The 7,621-nt window shown below is 43.4% G+C and overlaps 2 pseudogenes; both read left to right on the top strand.

The window, feature by feature from the left end:
* Positions 1–5,096: 5,096 nt before the first annotated feature.
* On the top strand, positions 5,097–5,215 carry LOC137122205 (5S ribosomal RNA; annotated as a pseudogene).
* Positions 5,216–7,048: 1,833 nt separating this feature from the next.
* LOC137122184 (5S ribosomal RNA) lies at positions 7,049–7,167 on the top strand (annotated as a pseudogene).
* The last annotated feature ends 454 nt before the right edge of the window (positions 7,168–7,621 follow it).

Below are 7,621 nucleotides of genomic sequence, written 5' to 3' on the forward strand. Positions count from 1 at the left end.
AGAGGAGTAATGTCAGGCCTGCAGAGGAGCCAGCCCTGGGTAGCGCGACAGAGAGTGAGAATGAGCTTGGAGATGAGGTGGTGTCACAGAGTGCTGACTTGTTGGTGCAAGAGGGCATAAGAAATGAGGGGGTCGATGAGCTAGGATCCAGTATGGATTATGTGCTGGCGGACTGGAGCGGGGATGCGGCGAGTCGCCCTGAAGGGGGCTGGCTAGGCTCACCCCGGCCTGAGCCGAATGAGCCTCACTCTCAAAATGAAATAGAGTCCACCACTCGAATACCCACTTCTGATGTAGCCCTGCTGGCTCCCCAGGCTAGTAGCGTGGACTCAGATTTAGAGATGGATGTCCAATGGGTAAAACGAGTCAGGAAGAGGGCACAGCAGGGTAAGCCAAGTGGAACTGAGGGAGGGTATAGAAATAAAGGTAAGAAATATGCCAAAAAATGACAGGGCCGATTTTAGTTTTTTTTCTGGGAATGCTGCTTCTCTCTCAAAATTTGAATGGTCTTAAAAACATTGAGAAAATTGAACAGCTTTGCGGGAAAATGCTGTGTGACATCCTGTGCGTCCAGGAATGCAGGTGGACCTCTGAGACAATAAAAAGCATAAAGTGCTTTTGGAGAGGGGATCTTTTTTATTCTCTCTCCCCAGACAAAACTGCAGGGGTAGCAATCTTTGTAAAGCCTGGATTGTTTGAGAGTGTCCTGCAAATTTCTAAGGATGATCAGGGAAGGCTACTGGTGATTGATGTAATTGAACAGAGTCAGAGATATAGAATTGTGAATTTATATGGGCCAAATAGGGAAGGAGAGAGGAGGGTTTTTTTCAGGCGCTGTAAAAGATGGACAGATGATCGCTCGGTGGTGATAGGGGACTGGAATGTGACACTGGCTAGGATAGATGTGGGTGTCAACAATAAATTTAAGAATGACACTAGTAGGTCGGCTGTGTTTGAATGGATGGAAGAGTGTGACTTGATGGATGCATGGAGAGTACTGAACCCCGGTACCCGTGCGTATTCGCGCAGGCAAGTGGTGTTGGGCAGGCTGAAACAATCTAGAATAGATTTGTGCTTGCTAGCGTCAGGTTTGGTTACGGTTTTAAATAACTGTAAATATGAGTTTTGCACTTGGAGTGATCATGCCTCTCTGAGAGTGGCTCTAGGGGAGGGCAGGGTGCAGAGGAATGGGGGCTTGTGGTGCTTTAATTCAAGCCTCTTAGAGGATGGATTTTTTAGAGCAAAAATGGAGTCTTTTCTCTCTGCTCTATGTGATCAAAGTGAGTTTGTGGTTGACATCATTGAGTGGTGGGAGCGCACTAAGTTAAAAATCAAGAAGCGCTGCATCGCATTGAGCAGAGAGAAAAGACAAAGAGAGAAAAGAGAGGAGGATGAGCTGAGGGACCGCCTGAAAAAGGAGCTTGAGTTGGTTGAGGCTGGGTGTGGACATCCGTTGGAGACGTATCTTGTGCGGAGGGAGCAGTTGAGACAGCTGGATGAGAGAAAATGCGGGGGTGCAATGATCCGCAGCAAAGCGCAGCATATGTTGAAAGGTGAGCGCTGTACTGCATTTTTTCTGGGTTTGGAAAAGAGGAAACAGACCAAAACATATATTTCTGAAATAAAGGACTCGGAGGGTAACACACATACTGATTCAGTGGATATTTTACAAACCGTGCAAGATTTCTATTCCAATTTGTTTAGTAGGCAAAAGATATCACAGATAAAGTTAAATCAAGTACTTGGGAAAATTAGCTGCTCCCTCAGTCACGAGGATGCGGCTTTGTGTGATGAAAACATCCAGTTGGAAGAAGTGAAAGAGGCAATCTTAGCCCTGAATACATCAAGGAGCCCAGGTTCGGACGGTCTCTCAGCTGAATTCTATCAGCATTTCAGTTACCTGCTAGCCCCTGTCCTCTGCAGACTGTTTTTGGCCATACAGGAGGAGGGCAGGTGCGCAGAGTCCTTCCTGAGGGGAGTGATCACTCTAGTGTATAAAAATAAAGGGGAAAAATCTGACCTAGCAAACTATAGACCAATTAGCCTGCTCAACACTGACTATAAGATCCTGACTAAGGTACTGGGTTTTAGGCTCAAAGGAGTGATCGGCTCGATAATTGGGCCTACCCAGACTTACAGTATTCCTGGGAGGGATATTGCTGACTGCAGCCTGTCAACAAAGTTGTCTTTTGAAAACCTAATGATGACAGGGGGCATATACCTCAGTGTTGATTTGGAGAAGGCATTTGACAGGGTCAGTCATGAGTTTCTCTTTGGATGTCTGGGGGTTTTTGGGTTCGGCCCAATTTTTCGAGAATGGGTGAAGTTGTTGTACAGCCGGGCTACTAGTGTTGTGAAATGTAACGGCCTCTTAACAGATCCTTTCCCCCTAGAGAGATCAGTGAGGCAGGGATGTCCGCTGTCTGCTATGCTATATGCAATTGTAGCAGAGCCTCTTGCACAATCCATTATAACCGATCCGCTTATCAAGGGGATAACATCTCCCAAAGGTAATGAGTTCAAAATAGCTCAGTATGCGGATGATATAAGTATTATGGTTAAGGATGGTGAGAGTTTACAACAGGTGCTAAAGCACCTTGAAGCATATGAGCAGGCGGCGGGAGCCCAAGTTAATAGGGAGAAATCCAGCCTTATTTGTGGGCCCGGGTCTGCTCTAGGGGATGTGGGTCTGAATTTTAAAAGGGGTGAGACTGAGGTCAAGCTACTTGGGATATATATTTGTCCTCAGCCGCTGGTCAGCGTCCACAAAACCTGGGAGGAGAGGCTCGCGTGGTGTAGGTCCAGGCTTGGGCTGTGGAAGATGAGAGGTCTTGGGCTGAAGGGAAGAGTGGTCATTATAAACTCCATAATAGTGCCGGGGCTGGTCTATGCCATGCAAGTCTGTCACCTGCCGGGCGATGTACTGTCCGGGCTGTGCAGCGCTATCAGTGGTTTCTTGTGGAAAGGCAAGGCCTTCACTATTGCTCACAAGACACTAGTTGGGCCATACGCAAAAGGGGGTTTGAATCTCTGTGATTTGAAAACAAAATTAGTATCTTTAAGACTGAAACTTTTTAAAAAATGGATATATGATAAGACAGATTATATTTGGAAGGACTACTTGGACGCAGAGATAAGGAGGAGGGGTGCGTGTGGGGAGTATAATTTATGCAGCAGTGCGCTGGCACGGCCTGTGGCAGATGCGGACCCACTTTTCCAGGAGGCCGCTGAGGCGTGGGTTCAGGTCTTGCCACATCTAGAGTGCAAATTGACTTCGAAAGCAGATGTACTTAAGCAACCAATCTTTGGTAACCCGCGTTTCGATGGCCGGGAGAGATTCCTGGTTAGCCGGGGTGCCTTAAATGGGGTGTTTCACCAAATTGGGGATGTTCTGGACCAGACAGGGGCCTTAAACCCTCTGGAAGTCCTTAAAAAAGTAAGAAGGACAGGTGTGAACATCAGATGGGCCAAGGTGTTACATTTCTGTACAGATATCTGTCAGAGAATGCCACTGGAATGGAGGGAGAAGTTGCAGGAAGCAGATGGTGAGCTGGTGGGGGATGGCAGAATTGATTTTTCACTCTCCTGTGATCTCAAAAATAGGGATTTCAAAGATTTACAGTCAAAATTTTGGTACAAGGTTCTAATTGGCAAAATATTCAAACAGCCCACAGCAAACTCCTCATGGTCTCATGTGTTCCCTACCCGACCCACTTCTACAATCTGGACTAATATGCATGATAAATGGCTCCCCCCTGCGATAGCCAATTCAAATTTCAGACTGCGTCACAGGAGAGTGCTTGTCTCTGTCGTCCTACACCAGGTCAGTAAGCACACATATGTAAGAACATGTGCGGTCTGCGGGATGGAGGATGAGGATTTTAATCACTTGTTGTTGTGCTGTGCGGTCACACAAAAATTCAGGAATTGGGTAAAAAGTTTATTAAGAAATAAGTGTAAGGTGACTGGTTTGGAAGGTGAGGCATGGGATTGGGTGTGGTGTTTTGGGTTAGAGAAGGGACATACAAAAATAAATGTGGGGTTAGTGAATTTCTTGTTGAGTGTAGCTCGTCATGTTGTGTATATAGCCAGGAATTATGCATTGTATGAAGGGAAAAAGATGAAGAGGGTGTTGATTTTTCAAAATATGGTGTCACATTATTTGAGTATTCTGTTGTCGGTTGATAATGAGGGGTTTCTCATTAAATGGGGGGTAAAAAATGATTTATGTGTGTTAGATGGGGAGGGTAGATTGCACTTTGATTTTGGGTGAATTTTATTGACCTATTATTATATAAGTATATGTATTTGTATGTATGTATGTGTGTGTATATATATATATATATATATATATATATATAGATAGATAGATAGATAGATAGATAGATATATGACATGTTTACAATGTGTGGTTATGGTTATCCCCCTATATTTATAAATATATGTATTCACATTAGAGAAATAGATCTTGCTTTAAGTTGTTTAATTTAGTTGAAAGGCCTATGGATGTAATGTTTTGTTTACTTATCTCTGTATATACCTAATTTCTCTTTGTAAAGTGTATTTTTGATAATAAAAAGATAAAAAAAAAAAAAAAAAAAAAGAAGCGCCCGATCTCGTCCGATCTCGGCAGCCAAATAGAGCCGGGCCTGGTTAGTACTTGGTAGGAAGACCGCCTGGGAATACCAGGTGCTGTAAGCTTTTTTGCTTGGGTTTACGGGCAGCACAAGCTGGTGTTACTGCCTATTTATTCATAGAAATTGTTGTATATTTTCATCAAATTTTGTTCTTTCATTGCTGTTTTAATACTTTATTGGTTTGTCAACCATCGTGCTTCTTTACTACTAGACCAGTACCGTTTTAGTAAATAAATATCATTCTGTTGGAACATCTCGATCCTGGATTTTGGTTTGGGGATCGGAGAGGGAACATGCTAATTTATCTTTGTATGTTGCACCCTGACCCCCTAGACAGGGGCGTAACAGACCAGTACAGTTATAGTACTTTGTACTTTGCCACATTTATCTTCTTCTTAGCAAGTGTCATGCATTCTGCTTCTCCAGCGTTTTTAAGAGCTATTGATGATGTCAAATGCAGCTTACGGCCACACTGCTCTCTAAGCGCCCGATCCCGTCCGATCTCGGCAGCCAAATAGGGCCGGGCCTTGTTAGTACTTGGTAGGAAGACCGCCTGGGAATACCACGTGCTGTAAGCTTCTTTGCTTGGGTTTACGGGCAGCACAAGCTGGTGTTACTGCCTATTTATTCATAGAAATTGTTCTATATTTTCATCAAATTTTGTTCTTTCATTGCTGTTTTTCTACTTTATTGGTTTGTCAACCATCGTGCTTCATTACTAATAGACCATGTTACGGTCCTGGCCATATGTGTTGTTTTTATTTTCTTGTTCTTATAGGTGCCCTGCCTGATTGGCCGGATTGGGGGGCAGTACAGGAAGCTGATTGGTCCATCCTACACTTGCTGGAGTTTTAAAAGTACGGTTCCCAACAGCTAGCGAGGCTCTTTCTGGCATCAGCACCTGTTTTCTGTTCTTGCTTTCCAAACCTTATTTAGCATTTTTGAATTGTTAGGTTTTGTGCCGTGGTTTTGTTTATAAATTGTATATTTTGTAAATAGTATTAAATCTGTAGGGGTGAACTGCCGTTTTCTTTGGACTGTTTTCACATTAGGGAGTTAGGGTTAGCGACTGTCTTTTGGTTTGTTTATTTCTATCAGGCTAGCTAGCACTTTCTGTGGGAAATGGCTTATTTTGTTTATTATGTTGGCCTTGGTTCGCCCTGAGTTGTAGTGTCATGTTTTGTTTGACACTTTCTTTCGTTTAAAATAAATATCATTCTGTTGGAACATCTCAATCCTGGATTTTGGTTTGGGGATCGGAGAGGGAACATGCTAATTTATCTTTGTATGTTGCACCCTGACCCCCTAGACAGGGGCGTAACAGACCAGTACAGTTATAGTACTTTGTACTTTGCCACATTTATCTTCTTCTTATCAAGTGTCATGCATTCTGCTTCTCTAGCGTTTTTAAGAGCTGTTGATGATGTCAAATGCAGCTTACGGCCACACCGCTCTCTAAGCGCCCGATCTCGGCAGCCAAATAGAGCCGTGCCTGGTTAGTACTTGGTAGGAAGACCGCCTGGGAATACCAGGTGCTGTAAGCTTTTTTGCTTGGGTTTACGGGCAGCACAAGCTGGTGTTACTGCCTATTTATTCATAGAAATTGTTGTATATTTTCATCAAATTTTGTTCTTTCATTGCTGTTTTGCTGCTTTATTGGTTTGTCAACCATCGTGCTTCATTACTAGTAGACCATGTTACGGTCCTGGCCATATGTGTTGTTTTTATTTTGTTGTTCTTATAGGTGCCCTGCCTGATTGGCCGGATTGGGGGGCAGTACAGGAAGCTGATTGGTCCATCCTACACTTCCTGGAGTTTTAAAAGTACGGTTCCCAACAGCTAGCGAGGCTCTTTCTGGCAGCAGCACCTGTTTGCTGTTCTTGGTTTCCAAACCTTATTTAGCATTTTTGAATTGTTAGGTTTTGTGCCATGGTTTTGTTTATAAATTGTATATTTTGTAAATAGTATTAGATCTGTAGGGGTGAACTGCCATTTTCTTTTGATTGTTTTCTCTTGTTTTCACAATAGGGAGTTAGGGTTAGCGACTGTCTTTTGGATTGTTTATTTCTATCGGGCTAGCTAGCACTTTCTGTGGGAAATGGCTTATTTTGTTTATTATGTTGGCCTTGGTTCGCCCTGACTTGTAGTGTCATGTTTTGTTTGACACTTTCTTTCGTTTAAAATAAATATCATTCTGTTGGAACATCTCAATCCTGGATTTTGGTTTGGGGATCGGAGAGGGAACATGCTAATTTATCTTTGTATGTTGCACCCTGACCCCCTAGACAGGGGCGTAACAGACCAGTACAGTTATAGTACTTTGTACTTTGCCACATTTATCTTCTTCTTAGCAAGTGTCATGCATTCTGCTTCTCCAGCGTTTTTAAGAGCTGTTGATGATGTCAAATGCAGCTTACGGCCACACCGCTCTCTAAGCGCCCGATCTCGTCCGATCTCGGCAGCCAAATAGGGCCGGGCCTGGTTAGTACTTGGTAGGAAGACCGCCTGGGAATACCAGGTGCTGTAAGCTTTTTTGCTTGGGTTTACGGGCAGCACAAGCTGGTGTTACTGCCTATTTATTCATAGAAATTGTTCTATATTTTCATCAAGTTTTGTTCTTTCATTGCTGTTTTGCTACTTTATTGGTTTGTCAACCATCGTGCTTCATTACTAATAGACCATGTTACGGTCCTGGCCATATGTGTTGTTTTTATTTTCTTGTTCTTATAGGTGCCCTGCCTGATTGGCCGGATTGGAGGGCAGTACAGGAAGCTGATTGGTCCATCCTACACTTCCTGGAGTTTTAAAAGTACGGTTCCCAACAGCTAGCGAGGCTCTTTCTGGCATCAGCACCTGTTTGCTGTTCTTGGTTTCCAAACCTTATTTAGCATTTTTGAATTGTTAGGTTTTGTGCCGTGGTTTTGTTTATAAATTGTATATTTTGTAAATAGTATTAAATCTGTAGGGGTGAACTGCCGTTTTCT

This window comes from Channa argus, unplaced genomic scaffold, assembly GCF_033026475.1.
Source record: "Channa argus isolate prfri unplaced genomic scaffold, Channa argus male v1.0 Contig146, whole genome shotgun sequence".
NCBI lineage: Eukaryota > Metazoa > Chordata > Actinopteri > Anabantiformes > Channidae > Channa > Channa argus.